We start from the raw sequence: 16,358 nt of genomic DNA on the forward strand, positions 1-16,358 counted from the left end.
GTGTATCTGAGATTCTGCAGGACACCTGGGAGACATAAAGGCACAAAAGGTTTCGTGTCCATTTCCTGGAGCTCTGGAAGCACCTGTGGGCGGGAACTCCTGGACTCTTGTCAGATGGGCAGGTGGGCTGTGTCTACTGAGACACAAAGTGAGAGCTGCTCATGACAGGGCAGTTAGCAGGTCCACATCGAGAAATGAGGTAATTTAGCAGGAAATAGCTTTGCAGGGCAGTTTTGAATTTTAATTAAAAGATAATTCTATCAGCTTATATATTTTTCTCTAGGCGACTGAAATGGGTTTCCACCTGGGCTTTCTTTCAATAGAAAGGTTTTCAATAAATAAGCAACAGATTAACATATTAGTTCTGATTCGTAAACAGACTGTCACCCAAGAGCAGGGCAGTGAGAGGCATCCCAGTGTGTCACACGCTCCCTTAAAAAGAAACGGGTGCTTGTTTCAGAGACTGAAACATCTTGGATACCTTATAAAGGAGCTGATTTTTAGAACAATGTGAGTGCTTTAGGCAGCACACAATCCTTGATAAACGCAAGCACAGTCACTTTGTTCAAGTAGATTTGTATTTTGTCAGCTTCTATCATTGTCATCACCTTCTTCCATCCATCAGAACACCATGTTACTGTTTGAAAATAGAGGTTCAGAGACTGTTAGAAGAAATCTAAGGAGTCCTAAACCATAGGCTTGTGTCCATGGCCTAGGCATATATTCATATAAACTGTTTGGCTGATCTTTCCTCTGCCCCTCCTTCACTCTGGGGATCCCCAGTCTGTTCCATGCTGCCATGTCTCTGGATCTATTTTATTCATCAGTTTACATTGTTCATTAGATTCCACATATGAGTGTGATCATGGGATATTTGTCTTTCTCTGACTGGATTATTTCACTCAGCGTGATGCTCTCCAGGTCCCTCCATGTGAGGTGAAGGCCTGGGGAGGGGACAGGTGAGGAGAAGGGAGCATCATTCGGGGGAAAAAAGGGAGGTATCTATAATACTTTCAGCAATAAAGATAAATTTACAAAGAGTGCTAAATTATAAGATTCTTATTTTTCTTATTACTAAGTTTGCTGATTAAATTCCTGTAAAGAAGAAGCCAATGCCAAAAGACGGTAATAAATTTGATTAAAGATGATTAATGAGCAGGTGTGATTACAAGTCCCCCAGGATACAGTAAGTGTGCATGGGGAGTACTGGATTGATGCCGGCAGGAAGTATGATCAGCACGTGTTCTCTCTTACTCTGTGTTCCTCCAGCGCTGGCTGGAACCATCATGAGAAGGTAAGACGATGCCAGGATGTAGATGATACCACCATCGCATAAACAGCATTTTGAGCAGAAGACATTTGAAAATCAACATGCAGGAAGAGGCTTTTTTAAACATGATCTGCCTAAAATCAGAGCCTTAAGATGCACTCGCGCGCGCACACACACACACACACACACACACACACGGCCATGAACCCCCTTCAAGTCAATGGACTCCTCCCTGGGGAGGAGGAGTGGGCCCTGGAGGAGAGCTCTCATAAGGAACAGGTCGGCACTGTCCTCCACACCAGCCCCGGACACCCCATCCCCTGTCCTGAAGGCCCTGCTGCTCCCTGAGTGACCCCCTCCCTGCCCTGCCCCGCGAAGGTGGGCTATGAACTCAACTCCAGTCGCGTGTATGAGCCACTCTGGGAATGTCCATGACCCTTGGAGAATACGCTGGTCCTTTCTCTTTTCAATCTGCCTTTTATTCATTTACTTTATGGGCCCCCATCACTCACTTTAAGGGGGAGAAGAAAAGAAGTGTTTCCACCCTGACAAGGATGATGACCAAGACAATGAAATCATTCATCCAATAGAGGACCCTGGATTTTGTGCCTTTATGTCTCTCACTTTGTGGTCTGTTTCCCAATGTAATATGCTTAAAGCCTGAGACTTTTTAAAAAAATTCCTCATTAACACTTTTCTTGCTTCCTAAAAAATGTCATAGTGCCTAGCCGGGGTTGCTCAGTGGATTGAACATCGACCAATGAATCAGGAGGTTGCAGGTTTGATTCTAGGTCAGGGCACATGCCCGGGTTGTGGGCTCCATCCCAGTGTGGGCATGCAGGAGGCAGGTGATGGATGTTCCTCTTACATAGATGTTTCTCTTGCTCTAAAATCAATAAAAACATATTTTTAAAAATGTCATAGCAATAACATCAAGAATTCTGAATGATGGACTTAAGTCTTTTTGTGACGCCAACCTTTTGGGCCTCATGGACCACCAGTGGTCCACTGACCCCTGGTTGGCGCCTGCTGCTACAGGGCACACTCTCATCTCCACATGGATGAGAATGGCCGGGAGCATTTTATAGCTCCTTGAATTTGCATGTGTATTTTGTGTGTATACACACAGGTGACATCCACTACTGTGCCGGGAGCCGGTCCATCCTTGCTGTTTCAAGGAACCTGGCATATATGGCATACGGTTCTTAATATGTTTGCTCACCTTCTTGGCGCTGTGTTTTAACCAAGGTCACCTCTCCGAGAAAGGTTGAATCCCCAGGTAGGGATTTTCCCCTGAAGTTAGGGAGGGAATAAAACCCCTCAATTAAGTGCCAGGAGGGTAATTAATCACTTTAACTACGAACAATCATGCTTAAGCTACATAATCTTTACTCCCTGGAATGGAGATAAGAAACGCCCTAACCTTTGGAATAGAGATTGATAGGATTGGAATCAACTGGTATAAATACAGATGTAACAAGACAGAACTCAGAACACAGAATTCAGAAGACAGAACATACGCGGAACCTGGAGATGGAGGAGCTTCGCTGGAGAGAACATGGCAAGGGATCCTGGACTGAACCTGACTGCAGAGGTTGGCAAGAGAGCCTGACTAGAACCTGGTGACCGAACCTGGCTGGAGATCTCAGACAGAACCTGGCTGGAGAACCTAGCGAGGGAACATGGCTACAGAACCTGGCTGGAGATCCTAAGCAGAACCTCTCTGGAGATCGAGACCAGAACTTGGCTGGAGATCCTGGCTAGGCTGCTGATCAACTGAATGCTGTCTCCGTGTCATTCCTTCTTCGCCGACTCCGTCCACACCTTTGGGGACCCCGGGACCTGCTGGGGTTGGACCCTGGCACTACTGGGAACAGAGCTGGAGAAATGATTTCTAAAACATTATCTGACATTTCTGAATAGACGCGATCTTTAAACTATTATTCTCCATTATGTCAATAACATGCATGTATCCTCCATTAATATACTTAAGCAGTAACACAAGTAGCATAAGAAACAGACCTTTGCATCTGGCTTAATCAATCTTTCTGATCTGTTGTCAAATTATTTTTAAAACCTATGGCTAACCAATCTATACCTGCAATTCATCCGCACTGAATTGCCACATCATTGGTATTACAACCCAGGATATGGTAGCCTATTATTCTGACACGTGACTCAAATCCCCTGTGCACACATGTGCCCATTTCTCCTGGTGACAGAAGTGACATGGATGGCCAGGATGGATATAGCTGCTGTACTTATTGCTTAACGTGACATTCTATTACGTTTGCATTTTCTGGGAGACCGGGTATGAAATTAACCATTCAGGCAACTTTGGGGGAAAAGATTTTTTGTTTTCAATTCACATAACCTGAAGGTAGGTTGATTGTGTAAGATGCTTTTTTTTTTCTTATTGTAGGAACTTATTTATATACCAGTGACCTGTCGCATGAAATTGCGCCAGATGAGGGACCCCTCAACCCTCCACCCTGCACCATGAGACCGTCCCAAGTCCAAATCTCACCCCATGTGGCTGGTGCACTGCTGGATGGCCTCAAGTCCTGGAGTGCCACCCCAATGCCCTGCCTCTAGGTTGTGTGGAGCAGCCACTGGGCCCCGCCCCCACAGCACACATGTAGGGCCACGGAAACCCCGGCAGAAGCCACGCGAAGCAGACACTGGGACTCCCGAATCCCTACAGGGCTTTAGGAACCCCAGTGGAAGCCACACAGAGCGGCCGCCGGCCCCATCTCTGCTGCCTGCCCCCAATATGCATGCAGCCATCTTGTGATGGCGTTATGGTGTGAGGATCAATTTGCATATTACCTCTTTATTATATGGTATGCTTCTTTTTCAAAACTGCTTTTGCTGCACCTCATAGGCTTTGTTTGTTGTGTTTGCATTTGCCTCACAATCCTTTTTGTGTTTTCCTTTTGGTTTGTTCTCTGACTCTTTGGTTGGTTAGGAGCATGTTGTTTAATATCCACATTTTAGTGAATTTTCCAGTTTTCCTCTTGCAATTGATTTCTAATTTCACTGTGGCCAGAAAGATGTTTGGTTTGATTCTGATCTTCTTAGATTTACTAAGACTTGTTTTGTGGCTGAACACATCTCTACAGGGATAGTTCACATGCCCGTGAGAAGGATGTGTGTTCTGCGGCTGTGATGAGATGTTCTCGGCATGTCCGTTAGTTCTCTGGTCTAAGATACAGGTTAAATCAAACATTTCCACATTGATTTTCTGTCTTGAAAATCATTGTCGACCATGAGGTAATGAAATCTCCACTATTCTGTATTGGTGTCTTTTTCTCCCTTTTATACCTGTTACTATTTACTTTATATAGTTACACACTCAGTGCTGGGTCCATGAACTGACCCATTTATCACTATATAATAACATGCATTGTCTCTTGTTACAGTTTTGGGTTAACGACTCGTTGACTGTTATCACTGCCTTTGTTGTGTTGAAATGTGTAGGGAATACCCTTTTCACCTCGTCCTGCTCAGATTAAGTGAGCTCCTGAAGCTGGAGGGTGTGTCTTGTACATAGAGTTGGGTCTTGCTTTTTTTTTTAATCTATGCAGCAGCCCAACTGGCATGGCTCAGTGGTTGAGCATTGACCTATAAACCAGGAGGTCATGGTTTGATTCCCAGTCAGGGCACATGCCCAGGTTGTGGGCTCGATCCCTAGTAGAAAGTGTGCAGGAGGCAGCAGATCAATGATTCTCTCTCATCATTGATATTTCTCTCTCTCCCTTCCTTCCTCTCTGAAATCAACAAAAAATAAAAATACATAAATCCATGCAGCAATTATATGCCTTTTGATTAGAAAATTTAATCACTTTATATTTAAAGTGATTATTGCTAAGTATGAGTCTGGAAGGGAGGGCTATGGCAAATGCTCACACACTGAAACCTGTAGAATTTGTTGAGCAGTGTCACCCCAGCACATTCAGTAAAAGGAAATGAAACCTGCTTCTTTGTTTACTATGGTCCCGTGAGGTATGGAAATGCCTACCCTTGTTGGCCCTTGGAGAGAGCTGGGTAATTTGTGGGTCTGTCCCTTGAGTGTCAACTTCGGAGGCTGGGGTGCTGGATGTATCATATACACCCTTCCTTCCCCAGAGGAACTGGGTCCAGGGTCACTCCTGGGGTTCCAGGCTGTGCCTCAACCTTCCCCACCTATTTCACTGTGTTTTCTCAGCTGTTCAGTGTGTTGGAATAACAACAACTTTCTGAGTTCCTCTCAGAGGGAACTGATGGGTGTATAGCTGTATATCCAGTGTCCCCACGGGACGAGGAGTCAGGAGCCTATCAAGCCACCTTTGTATGTCTCCCAAAGCGACATCCTTTTATAATGCTAACACATCTCCACTTCAACCCTGGCCGGTTTGGCTCAGTGGATAGAGCACTGGCCTGCAGACTAAAGGGTCCCAGGGTCAATTCCGGGTCAGGGCACATGCCTGGGTTGTGGGCTCAATCCCCAGTAGGGGGCATGCAGGAGGCAGCCAATCAATGATTCTCTCATCATTGATGTTTCTGTCTCTCTCTCCCTTTTCTCTTTCTCTCTGAAATCAATAAAAATGTATTTTAAAAAATATCTCCACTTCAAAATATGTGGTTCTTGTAAAAAGATACCATAATTTTTGCTTCATTTAATTAGCTTTCTAAATTTTTTTAATTTAGTGAGACATTTCAATTTAGGAACCTACCCAGTTCTACTTTTTTAAAAAAATTTTGATTTGTTATGCTCCTGTCATTTGACACCTGAATGCAACTTTAATAATTTTATGCATATTCATAACCTGTTTCCTGCCAAATAAATCATCTCCCAACTCACATCTTTTTTCCCCACCTGTAAGGCATTATTTTGTTCAGAATCTACAAATGTCATTAAATTTTAAAAATATAGCTTCAGTATATATTTTAAAATCTGTTTCAAAACTTTACTCCTGATGCTGTGGAAATTGCCAAAATATAAATTCATTTTGTATCCTATGTTATCGCCTTAACAGATGGTATTCACGGGTGGGCCTCAAAGAGGTCCTGGGTGAGAAGTGTGTGTGTCTGAGAATAGAGCCTCAGGCCAAGACTGTGGAGGCTGTTTTCTCTCCTGAGTACCTGCCCTCAGAGGCAATGCATTTGTTGAATCAGGAGCAGTGGAGAGAGGAACAAAATCCTTCATGATAATTAGCCCAGAATTTCTGCAACTGATCTCACATGTTTACCCACATACTTTTTAAAAAAACCTTTTGGTGTAAAGACCTCTTTATAAATGGGATTTGTTCATAGAAGAACAATGGTTGTGTTGAAAAAAATGTTAATAGCACTTTATACAAGTCATATAAATTTTGTAAGAAAATTTTCAAATAATCCTATATAATAAAGATGTAATATGCAAATGGTCATTACGTAGTGAACAGTGAAGCGTAAGGATGGACTGTGTAATGACCGGATCACGGATCAGCAGAAGGGTGGGGCAGCAAGCTACAAGCGGGCAAAGGAGAGCTACAGGAGGGGGCAGGGCAGCAAGCTATGAGGGGGCTCAGGGAGAGTGGGGGAGAGGGAGTGTGGAGGAAGCTACTGGAGGGCAGCAGGGAGCTACAAGTGCACAGGGCTACTAGTATATGATGATGTTGATTTTTGTTACTTGTATATTTGTCAGTTATGAGCTTTTTAAACAGCAGAAAGAACATATGTTGAGAATATATTTTTATGAAAATACATATGACTTATTGAACATTTTCAAGCGAGCTCAAATTAGAACTTTTCAACTTGTGCTTTCTACAAAAAAAGCAGCCTGATACCCAGAGAAGCCAAGGAAATGCCTGGGGCCTTCTGTGAATCGGAGCAATCTGGTCTAACATCCACTTTCAGGTCATGTGACCGCACTCCTTAATATAAACCAATGTGAAGCAAATACAACAAATGCTGGTACTAATTGCTTTTGGATATGTCATGCACGTGCATCTTCTTTTCTGGGTTTGTATACTTTATGTCTAAGTCTGTAGCATTTCAAGTAAAATATTAAAAATGTGACTTACAACCCAGGTGATATAGACTCATGCTTAGGTTTTTAAATGCACATTTTGGATGCTCTTTTGTTTCAGGGACTTTTTATAAAATGTGCCTGAGAAACTTATTCTCATAAACTTTCTGTGATCTTTCCGTCTCTACAAAACGTAAGAGGAATTTTGTGGGGATCTCCTAAGGACCCTGCATTTTCTCCAGTCACCAGACCCCTCCTGCCTGCCACCCCAGGTCCCCCGCCCTCCGCTCTATGCCTGTTTCCTGGGACGATCACTCCACAGTGCTGGCGCTGCCCCCTGCCAACTGCCCGCTCCGTCCACACCGCCCTGGTCTGGGCAGAAAGAAGCCGCCTGGCCCTCCCCGCAGCCCAGCAGGCACAGGGACAGGAAAAGTCCCGCTCCTTAATAAACACTTATGAGAACCATAAGGATGAGGGATTTGAGCTCTTTTTTAGCTCCAAAGGGCAGAATTGGGGTCCACGGTTACAAGTTTTCATGGAAACAGTTTTTGTTGTTGCTGTTTGATTACGTGAAGGAGATTGCAATTGGCTTCCTGGGAAGTGTTCAGGCTCCTGTGATTGCAGGAGTGAGGACTGCGCTCCCGCAGACACCCCCCCCTGTCCCGCTCCCCCCCCCCCCCACACACACACACATACACACACACACACGCACACACACTCAGGAGGGGCCACTCCTGGGAGCTGTGGGAGTCGCTCCACAAGGTCAGAGCCAGGGCGTCTCTGAGGCGCTTGCATACAGGCACAGACGCGAGGGACCAAGGCAGTCATTCCTTCCCAGGATGAAAGCAAAGAATCCCAAGTAGCAGGATACACTGCGTGGATTGCACGACAGAAAAATGCCTCATTGTTTTGTGTTTTTGTAGACTTGTTTTTAAATGTAGCTTTAAAGGATAGTGCATCGTGATTACCTTTGTTTTTAAAAATAATCTTGGTCTCTTTTAAGTAACGGATAACCCACTGTTTAAATTAATTAATACTCTAAATAATCTCTATTAACCAATTCTAAGTCAGTGTGTGTGTAGCCGCATGGGAAAAAAGAGTGTCCCAAGGTTTGGGGGCTTTGATTGTGTGTTTTCTGCCCTTCCATGTCATTTTTTAAAAATATGCTTTTATTGATTTGAGAGAGAGAGAGGAAAGAAGAGGGGGAGAGAGATAGAAGCATCAACGGTGAGAACGAATCATTGATCGGCTGCCTCCTACACACCCCCTACTGAGGATGGAGCCCACAACCGGGGCCTGTGCCCTGACCAGGAATCAAACTGTGACCTCCTGGTTCATAGGTCGATGCTAAACCCCTGAGCCACACCGGCCGGCCCTCCCCTGTCATTGGACAGTCTGCATTTCTCCTTCTCAAGACTGCATTTCTCGTAGAAGTGTGTGTTCCTGGTCCCCCTGTGCACCTTGAGTAAAGCCTGTGTGTACGGCTATTTGTCAGGCTCTCGGGTGGCCGGTGAGTGAGTGAATGAATGAATGAAGGGCAATAAGACAAACGGTCAGAGGGGAGGCACAAGGCTGACTGCACCTCCTAGACCAGCCGGGGGCAAACTACGGCCCGCGGGCCGGATCGGCCGTTTGAAATGAATAAAACTAAAAAAAAAAAAAAGACCGTACCCTTTTATGTAATGATGTTTACTTTGAATTTATATTAGTTCACACAAACACTCCATCCATGCTTTTGTTCCGGCCCTCCAGTCCAGTTTATTTAAGAACCCATTGTGGCCCTCGAGTCAAAAAGTTTGCCCACCCCTGGGATAGACCCACTGTCACCCAGCTGGGCCCTGGGCCTGGACTACCTTCCTTAGTCCTGCGTGTCCTGCACCAAACAGGACTAGGGTTGGGCCTCCTGAGGGAGCATTCGAGAGGATGAAATGTGACTAGTGCATGGATGGCCACTGAGTAGGCTAGATACGAAGGGTGGGGAATAAAATTTATCTCCCTTGTCTTGGCCCCTCACATGGGCTCATCAAATACTGTTCCTCGAAAAAGCAGACTATTATGAAAGTGTTAAAACAGCATAAAGGCAGCAGCGTCCACTTCACCTGATTTGCACCTGTGGTCCTGACGGTCTCCATGATAACGAACCTCCTCACACACGCTTGACACTAACAGATGGACAGCGTGTCTGCACGTGGCTGTCCTGCTATGGCTTCACCTCCCTCTCCTGGTCTTTGGATTCTTTCCTAATTGCTTCTGCTTTAAGTGACGCCACCACAAAACCCGTCCACCGGCCCCTGTGCACACCTCTGCACACAGTCTAACGGAAACCCTGCATTGGGAAATGCTGAGTGAAATGGTTTGCAGACGCCCGATCCAGCCCGGACGTGGTCAGTCCCAATCTTAGAACAACAACAACAGGAAGCTGAACAACCTGGAAATCAACCATTCTTCTCGAACCTCAGAAACCGGAGGCTGCAGGGCAGTGCCCCACCTGAAACCCGGAGACTCGGGTGAACCCAGAATCACCGCCCCTGAGTATCTGCCTGTGCAGAAGCTGCAGAGCCACACCCTGGTCCAGACATGGCACACTGTATCGCACTCAACCCATCAGCAGCTCCCCATGGCCCAAACGTCAGATCGTTTCCGGAAATTGACTTATTCAAACGACCTCCGCTGCTAACCTCCTGGGTTGAGCTTTGCCCCAAATACCCCCGGTTCTGGGAGGACTTTTTATACCCACAGTCGCTTTAGGATGGTGCCCCAAGCTCTGATGCGAACAGTGGCTATGGAAACAGAGGGTTATAGAGTAGAAGGCATAGATGTTATGACAAAATCCAGTGTCTGCACTTAGTGCTAATCTATATATATATAAAAGCTTAAGCGACCGTTCGACTGGTAGCTATGACATGCACTGACCACCATGGGGCAAGTGCTTGATGCACAGGCATGGAAACATGGAACAGACTGATGAATCTCAGAGGGTGGGAAGAGTGGGAAGAGGGGGGAGGGTGGGAAGAGATTAACTGAAGATCTTTATGAATACTAGAGGTCCAGTGCACGAATTCATGCCCCAGTGGGGTCCCTTGGCCTGCATCCTCTCCCAATCCAGGACCCCTCAGGGGATGTTAGACTGCTGGCTTTGGCCCGATCCCCGCAGGCCAGGCTGAGGGACCCCATCTGCCGAAGGGACCCCACTCACTCCACAGATGCCCTTCGAGACCCGGTGCTGCCCCAGGTGCGGCTGGGAGGGGAGGGACTGCGGGAGGTTGGCTCCAGGGTGTGTCTGGCCCATCTCACCCAGTCCCTCCCCACCAGCCACCTTCTAATAATTTCCTTTCAATGTGCATGAATCCATGCACAAATCCATGCATAGGGCCTCTAGTTTATTATAAAACTACATGAGGATAGGACCACATACTCTCTCTCTCTCTCTCTCTCTCTCTCTCTCTCTCTCACACACACACACACACACACACACACACACACACACAGCAATGGTAATGGGTTTACTGGCCTCTCTTTGTTTCCCATGTGAATCACTTTTACCTTTTCCAGAGTCTATCACAACTTATCCCAAAAATTATAAGGAGAACGAGTAAGTGAATGGACAATGTGTTGGTTTGGACAATTCCATTCAAAACATCATTATGCTACAATTAGAAATCAATTTTGCTACAAACTTAGAATTAGGATGGTTTTAGTAGCAGCCGCCCTGTCAATGGCACATTCTCAGCTTCACTGGGAGCGCTCTTCTGACTCCGGCTCCTGCTGTTTCCAGTCACGCGTTTTTCTGATGTTCTGGTTATTTTGTGAGTGCAAATGTTCCCGTGCCTGTCATGCTGATGTTAAAATTAGTGTAATCATCAACCTTTATAAAAAAATTCCTTATTCTTGGCATTCTACTCAGTAATTTCCAATGACTTACACGTTTGACTGACAGTAACTATTTAGAGCCATTTATTTATGAGTCATATGAAATTTAATGTTAGAAATTAGTAAAATTCTAATGGTATAAGCGTTATCTTTCTCAGTGTATTTTTAATTAAATGCATTTAATATTTTATATCCAGGAAGCTTGCATGCAATTATTTTTTTATTACTTTATGTTATGCTCTAAAACACACACCAGCAAAGCTTAAATTTTCATGTACATAACATGGCTACATCCATGGGTGGCAAGGTAGGAATGTGAGAAAGAGCAATAGAAGATTTTCTAAGAATTTCTTAATTTTTATAATTAGCTTCCAAATTGGGCAACTTTCAAGAAAGAGTTATGAAATATTAAGAGTCTCCCAGGACCTTGGAATTCATTCTGTGAAGACTGTCCCTACACACAGCTGCCTGTTAAGTGGTTCTAGCAGTCCCCACACCTTTCTCTTTAAACATCTTAATTGGTGACAAACTCACTCCTTCACAGTGCAGTCCAGCCCTTAGAGTGACCCATTCTGATACTAAGAAACTGTTGGTTTTTATAGCAGGTTGTTCATGTTTTCCTTCTCCTATTTTTTCTTTTCTTCCCCAGCACTAACATTTCCCCTCCCTCCATTCCTCACTCCTTCCCTTCCTCCCTCCTTTCCTTCTTCCTCTCTCCTTTCCTTCTTTCCATCTTCCCTCCTTACTTCTTTACTTCTATATTCTTTTGTCTTTCTTCCCCAAATAATTATACATATTACTTCACGATCACAGATTTCAGGTGGATCTTTCATGATGACTCACAGTCATACCCTAGTCCAGCGGTTCTCAACCTGTGGGTCAAGACCCCTTTGGGGGTTGAACGACCCTTTCACAGGGGTCGCCTAAGACCATCGGAAAACACATATATAATTACATATTGTTGTTGTGATTAATCACTATGCTTTAATTATGTTCAATTTGTAACAATGAAATTGGGGGTCACCACAACATGAAGAACTGTATTAAAGGGTTGCGGCATTAGGAAGGTTGAGAACCACTGCCCCAGTCTGTTCGTGTTCCCACGTCTCGGATCACTATTTCATATGTGCTCCAGATTTCCCCACACCTCTGCTCACATCTTGAGCCACAGGTTGAGAACTGCTGGATTAGGGTATGACTGTGAGTCATCATTTCACTCTGAAAATAAAGGCAATTAGAAAAGAACTCTGAGTAGCTTCCTTGGTCAGGTCTACCTATGCACTAAATCTGGCTTTTTCTTCTATTATTGTGGATGAACTCAGCGCTCAAAACTAATGCCAAACTTTCTCTTGGTTACTAGACAGAGAAAACATTCGTTTATAATTTTCTTAAGGACTTGAACAAAATTCTTATGAGCTCTCTCTTGAATCGCCAACTTTCCCTCTCCATCAGAGCTTTCATATCATCTATGGTAAATTCCCAGAGTTTAGATGAAAATCCACTCGACTCCACCAGCTTCTATACTAGTAACTACGCCTCTATTTCTCGACCTTGTTTATGAAAAAATCTCTTCAAATTGCATCTATATTCATACTTTTTAACTTATTTTCTATGTTCACCTGAACCCATTCCAAATAAACATCAACCATCAGAAAGCTGCTTGGACGCATTCCTGATGTCCTCAAAAGTCTCTGTATTTATAACCCTAATTGTCAGTTCACAAAACTCTAGTCAGTACATCTCACAGCAGCATTTGACACACTTGATCAACATCTCTCTCTCTCTGAACCTTTTCCTGTCTATATTTTGCTTCCAGAACAAAGTGATTTTTAATTTGTCTTCTTAGTGAAACATCTCTGGACCTTCCCTGCTGATTCGTCTTAGTCTCTCAGGCCTTCAAGCTCGCACTACCCCAGGGGTCTTAATTGGACCTCTTTTCTCACCTCGCCCCACTTTATCCATGATCCTGACTAATGCCTTGGCTCTAAATGGCCTTCATGCCCTAACGGCTTCCATGTGTACATCTCCAGCCAAGAACAAGTCAACTGCCTACTCGATTTCTCACATGAATATCGAACAGGCATCTTGAACCTCGTAACAAAAGCCAGCACCTGCTTTTCCTCCCGAAAACTGGCTCTATTTATTGCCTCATGTATCTCTAATTCTAAGGTTCCCCTCATTTGCTGTTTTTCTATCAGACTGGTCACCTAGCTATTCTCCAGACAAGCCCGCCTGCTGCTGCCTGCTGGCCGGGGTGCACTTGCTGTAGGTTGACACTGTCTGGCGGTCTCACATTTCAAGGTCTTCACTCAAATGCCAGCTTCTCAGTGAGACCCTCCTTTTAAAAATATCTATATTTTTATTAATTTCAGAGAGGAAGGGAGAGGGCGAGAGATCCAGACATCAATGATGAGAGAGAGAATCACTGATTAGCTGCCTGCTCCTACTGGGGATCGAGCCGGCAACCCAGGCATTGCCCTGACTGGGAACTGAACCATGACCTCCTGGTTCATAGGTCGATGCTCAACCACTGAGCCACACCAGCCAGGTGAGACCCTCCTTCTTAACATTCCTACATTTTTTCTGAACTTTTCTGCATAGCATGCATCAATTTATTTTATTTTTTAATGCTGTTCATGGAGAAGGACATATAAACATGAGGAGGCATACGTGTGTTTCTCATGTTGCCGATCATGTATTCTTGGCTGGAACTTGGCTCACAGTGAGTCTGCTGAGTGGTCCACCCAACCGCTTTTGTCTTTATTCCTGGGTCCATGGTTAGTGAGTCGCCTACACCTTTTGTCTCAGAACCGTCCATGCTGAACCTCTGGGCCTTGCATTGCTTTTACTCCTGCACCAATATCCAGGCGAGCACACGTGTCCTTACCCATGTGCAGGGGTGGTGCGTATAGCTGCTCAAGGCCAGAAAGCCAACCTGTTACCTTTCTCGCTGCAGAGGCAAATGGATTGGGTGATGGGAAGGGAGAGCGGACATCTTATGTTAGAAGGATGTGTTTCATTCTCACTCTGATGTCCTACTTTCTGGCAGAGCACAACTTTAGAAAAATGTGAACGGGATCACCTTGATGTTTGTCACAAACCTGGTTCCTAGAATGTGGGCTATCTGCAATAAAAGGCGTCTCACCACCACCACTGCTTTTTAGAGTGCTGTCCGACCATGGTAGCTGTTATACACAAGACACATCAGCCGATGGAGGAACTACAAGAGTTGCTAGCAGGGGGTCAGGAGAGCAACTGAAAAGGTCCTTATGTTCATGGGCTTGAGAGGTCTTCTAAGTCAAAAGGTCATGTCGCAGGGTCAGGGGACAGGGACTAGGAGTGCACACATGTCTGTGAGATGACCTCCGCCAGAGGAGCCTGCATGGGACTCTTCTCATCTGACCTTCTCCAGACTGTCTGAGTCTTTCCTATAGTGAAGGGGAGGACATTGACTGTTGACCTTGGCATGTGAAACAGACGAACTCTCCCCAGATCCTGTGCTGCTGTCAGCAGTTCACACATGACTTCCTCTCCCACCCAGGCCCCTGCCTCCTGAATACAAAACCTGGAGCCCGAGGAAGAGAATAAAAATAGACGATCTTAACTAGACGGTGACTAATTTATGCTCTCAACTGATTCATTAATGACGGGGCTGAACTAAAATTAACTGGAAGAAGTTATCTGTCATTAGAGGGACTGGGGATTCAGAGTCAGAAATGAGTCAGTTCTAAAAATAAAGAACAGCCCATTTCTAAGTCTGAAATTAGTGAATGGACACATTAGAGCTCTTTGAGGCAACTGTAGGGAAAGTTCTGAATAGGAAGCAAGAAATAAGGTGTGTTTGTAAGGTAGGTTGGGTTCAGAGTTTGGATCCAGTCACTATTTAATAAAGTTTTTTTGGAGCACAGGCCCACCAGTTGTTTGCATATTGTTCTTGGTTAATTTTGCTGGACAACATCAGGGTTAAAAGATAGTTGCAAAAGACACTCCATGGTTCACATAGCATAAAATATTTACTATTTGGCCCTTCACAAAAAAAAAAAGTTTGCTAGTGTGTGTATAATAAACAGGTTTGTGACACCAGATTTGGAGCCTACATTATGCGCACACAGGCTTTCGATAGTTCACAGCTCCAGAGAATTTGCTTATCCAAACAACATTGACTTGGTCTAGCGATTTCGGATAAATTCTAAATTATGTTCCCAGAATTCACATTCACACAGGACGATGCTGATTATCCACTGGCAGCAATCAATCCTTTTGTGTTTTTGACACAATTTTGAATACAAGAATTTGAGTGTCATAATTGAAGAAATTAAAAATTCAATAGCAACACAAAATAAGTCAGCATGAATTACAGTAAAATTAGGTGCTAAAGTATAAAAATATATTTCTCTGCCTATCTTCGCATCTAAGTTAATGTACTATTATGTGCTTGATTGCCCGTCAACATTTTTATGTCACTCTTTGAATTAAACTATTAAGTTGCCTACTGTCACTTGTTGAGAAAGTTTGCCTTTGCTGATTAGGTAACATTTCCAAACGCTTGTGAACACTGAGAAGAATGACCAGAGCTTAGCTGCCCGGTCTCCTCCCACACGTGCTTGCGCATTCTCGTGGGAACTGCTGTAACTCTCGGGCCGGCAGCTGCCCCGTTTAAATGCGGTGATTTGAAGTAAAGGGACGGATCTGCCCAGAAACAAGTCCCAACTTCGGGTTTCCAAGTTTCATTCTTTTTAATATTGTTTCGTTGTAAGAGGTTAGCTAGACCAGAACATAGCCTGGGAGTAAGAGATGGGACTTGACGGTTTTAACTGAAGTGAGATTGAAAAAAAACACATCTCTGGCTTGAAATAATATGAGAAAGCCTAAAAGATCTGTCACGCGGGCATGGAGGTGAGGAGGGAGACGGTGCAGACAGACAGAGACACTGCACAGAGTTCCAGCGTGGGCTGCTGCCTTGTGAGAATGCGCACGGCCTATGGAGAGAGATGCCTGGGCTACGGCTGGGGTTGCACATGTGAGATTATTTTAAGACTCCATGCATATGATGCAGCTGTAACAAAGAAGGACCTCTTACCCTTTGAGGCAGCAGGGAGGGAGCTAGAGAGCATCATGCTGAGTGAAATAAGCCAGTCAGAGAAAAACAAGTATCCCATGATCTTACTGCTATGTGGAATCTAATGAACAACATAAACTGACGAACAAAATAGATCCAGAGACACA

Source organism: Myotis daubentonii, chromosome 7 (genome assembly GCF_963259705.1).
Source record: "Myotis daubentonii chromosome 7, mMyoDau2.1, whole genome shotgun sequence".
Taxonomy (NCBI): Eukaryota; Metazoa; Chordata; class Mammalia; order Chiroptera; family Vespertilionidae; genus Myotis; species Myotis daubentonii.